Source organism: Leucopleurus acutus (genome assembly GCF_964270905.1).
Source record: "Leucopleurus acutus genome assembly, chromosome: 13".
Classification (NCBI taxonomy): Eukaryota; Metazoa; Chordata; class Mammalia; order Artiodactyla; family Delphinidae; genus Leucopleurus; species Leucopleurus acutus.
The window spans coordinates 52642835-52646443 of record NC_139155.1 but is presented as its reverse complement, the minus strand read 5'-3'; the positions used below and the strand labels follow the sequence as shown (position 1 = coordinate 52646443).

The following is a 3609-nucleotide window of genomic DNA, read 5'->3' as shown; positions in this document are numbered from 1 at the left end:
CTGGTAACAGCCCATGTTGCATTTTCCAGTATTCAGACAAGCACTTTAAATCAGAAGAGCAGAAAGACTTTTACTGCTTTGAACTTCCCATAGTACCCCAGGCAATCCCAGAAAAGGCCTCAGTACTTCTTATCTAGAATACCTCAGCTGTTTTACAAGCCTCGATGAGAAGAATTGGAAAGCATCATCACAGACAGCTACTGCTGATCAACCCAGGCTCTTTACTGTAAACTAGTGGCTTCCTATTTTTGTTTTTATTTATTTTTACCAATGCTAATACTAGCTGTTATGACATCTTACAACACTGTCCAATAAGAACAACAGATAAAAGTGGGCTGCTGCAATTGAAGCAGGGAGGAGTACCAGGGCATTCACCCTCTCCCCACTACTTTTGGCGGGGAAAGGGCTCCATGGAATGCCTAGAGCTCTGAGTAACATAATTTCTAAATCACTGTCCGAGACATCACTAAAGGGTGTTTGTCCAAACTACCCACAAAAGAAGAGTATGAGAAAGGGCATCAAGACATCTCGGCATAACTAGAATGCCTGAGTTCTGACTTTGTGTGTTATTTTAAGAATACACTTGATTGGTGTTGTCTATACTTAGCACTCTTACCCCTTCTATTCTAGGCAACTACTGAGGGAGTTCCATTGGACTGTGTGATCACCAAAACCTTACTCTTCCTTATATTCATTTTACATATCTTTACAAACATCCTTAAAAATCTTTTTCTTACATCTAATATCAGAATGTGACTTCCACTTCCGACCAAGTTAGAGTACATCCACTATGGCGCATCTCTCCTGCTGATTACAGTGAAAACTATGGACAAAATACACAAAAATCGGGCTTCCCTGGTGGTGCAGTGGTTGAGAATCTGCCTGCCAATGCAGGGGATACGGGTTCGAGCCCTGGTCTGGGAAGATCCCACATGCCGCGGAGCAACTAGGCCCGTTAGCCACAATTACTGAGCCTGCGCGTCTGGAGCCTGTACTCCACAACAAGAGAGGCCGCGATAGTGAGAGGCCCGTGCACCACGATGAAGAGTGGCCCCCAATTGCCGCAACTAGAGAAAGCCCTCGCACAGAAACGAAGACCCAACACAACCATAAATAAATAAATAAATAAAATTAAAAAAAAAAAACAAAACACAAAAATCTAAGGACTCTCAAAAGTAAATGAAATCAGGTGGATTGTGGACTGGAGTCAAAACTTGAAGGAGCAATTCATTTGAGAATGAGTTTTCTATTTTTTCCCCTCTTTTCTCCTGTGGCTTTGCCCCAAGTGCGGAACTGTTGGCCAGCAGCGATACAGGGACTCTAAAACTCTAAAAGAAACCTTGCCTTTTTACACAGAAGAACTGGCAAAGGGGGCCTCTGTGGGGCAGAGAGTGTAGGAGGAATCCTGGAGAGAAGTGAGTTGGAGAAGAGGATATCTCAAAATTGTGTAAGAAACTAGACAGGTCCCTAACTTACCCTTGAGCTGCATATGCATGGGACAGACCCAAAGCAGCCTAGCAAAACTTTGAGAACTGAATTACTATTTAAACCACCAACCAGGTCTCAGACTAACGTCTTAGAGATGTATGTGGTTGAACAGACCCAAAGCAGCATCAGCAAGGTTAGGAAACTGAACTGAGATTGGAACCACTGCCCACAGAAAGGGATTTTTTGGTTACTCTTCTAACAATCCATTTATTATTTATTCCTCCATAGAAACACCTCCCGCACTGAAGAGGTTATTTGGAGCGAGTCACAACCTGGGGCCTGGAGTCTGAAATCTAAGGTACCCTCCTCCCTCATTTTGTGGCTTAGGTGGGGGCATAGACCAGACAGAACTGGCATCTCTTTTTTATACTGCATAAGGGAAGGGGACCTAGGCACACCCTGGAGAGGTGATTGGCAGGCTGGAAGATAAATTCTCTGAATAGCAGCACTTTTACCTCAATACAGGGCTGGGAGTTGGCTGGGAGTGCTGTAGGGACAGGGGGAGGAGTTAATTCGATGGAGGAGTTATTGGCAGGTTACAGAGAGAAATGAAGGGAGTACACTGACACAGGGCCAGGGTATCAGCAGGGTCAGTAGGTGCTGCTGTATGTCTTTATTATCTCAAGGGGAAAGTGACAGAGGCATCATAGCCAAAGAGGCCCTTAGCAATTAGGCCCAGTGCCCCTGCAATGATTCTGGAACGGTTTCCTCTCTCAGCAAGGACAACAATGGAGGTGATCAGGTAGAGGATGGCCACTATGAGGGCTCACTCCAAGGCCAGTGAATGAATTGTATCTTGGTGTGCAGGTCACACATGTAGACGACAAAGAAGATAGAAGCAAAGATCAATTCAATCACAGACAGAGAGGAATATTCTGCTGTTGAGGCACTGAAGAGGGTCAGAATCACCAGGCACAATATAATCTCAGCAAACAGGAGACTTCCCTTTTGGGTGCACAAGAAGTTGGTGCAGGTGGTCCAGCAGTGGGGGGCAGATGTGTGCTGGGAATCTGCCATGGTGGGGCTGGAGTCCCTGGGGGCAGGGAGGATCTGCTTGCAGGCTCAAGGCTGGTGCACACCCAGCTGTCTTGCCGGATCAAAGTGATTTTAAAAATTTGTAGGTTGAAGCTAACTGGTTCTGTCACCTGCTAAAACAGTAATAATGATAATAATAATGAATAACATCCTTTAGAGAATTTTAACAGGATCTGTATCTACACAATTTAATATTCAAAAAGTCCAGAATATAATCCAAAATTACTTGATAAGCAAAAGGCCAGGAAAACGTGACCAATTCTCAAAGGAAAAGAAAAATCAACAGATGCCAACCCCAAGGTGACACATATGCTGAAATTATAAGAGAAAGACTTTAAAGCAGATACTATAATAAGCTTCATGAGGCAAAGGTAAACACACATGAGACAAAATGAATGGAAAGATAGGAGGTCTTAGCAAAGAAAATAAATTATAAAAAATGAATTAAATAGTATTAAAATATACATTCTCTGAAATTTAAAATTTACTAATGAACTCAATAGCAGAATGAAGATGACATGGGAGAGAGTCAGTGAACTTGAAGACAGATTAACAGAAATTCTCCAATCTGAAAAACAAAGAGAAAAAAGATTAGAAAAACTGAATAGAACTTCAAGGAGCCATGGGACTATATCAGAAGTCTAACGTTTGTAACAATTGAGTCCTATAAAGAAAATTGGTGCAGAAAAATATATTTGACAGAACAATGGCTGAAAACTTCCCCAAATTGGTGAAAGACATTAACTTGCAGATTCAAGAAATTCACAGAACATAAAACAGAATAGACTCAAAGAAAACCACACCCAGACATATTATAATCAAACTACTGAAAACTAAATGTAAAGAAAAAATCTTAAAAGCAGCTAAGGAAAAATGACACAACATATATGGAAGAACAAAGATGTTAATAATGATGGACTTCTCCAGCTGCATAGCACAGAGAGATCAGCTTGGTGCTTTGTGACCACCTAGAAGGGTGGGATAGGGAGGTTGGGAGGGAGACGCAAGAGGGAGGAGATATGGGGATATATGTATACATATAGCTGATTCACTTTGTTATACAGCAGAAATTAACACAATATTGTA

At 42.1% G+C, this 3609-nt stretch overlaps 1 pseudogene across 1 annotated transcript; it reads right to left on the bottom strand.

Annotated features, from left to right (window-relative positions):
- Nucleotides 1-1996: 1996 nt before the first annotated feature.
- LOC309970953 (proteolipid protein 2-like) lies at nt 1997-2505 on the bottom strand (annotated as a pseudogene). Its single transcript has one exon. The product of its transcript is annotated as a proteolipid protein 2-like (transcript).
- Nucleotides 2506-3609: the final 1104 nt, after the last annotated feature.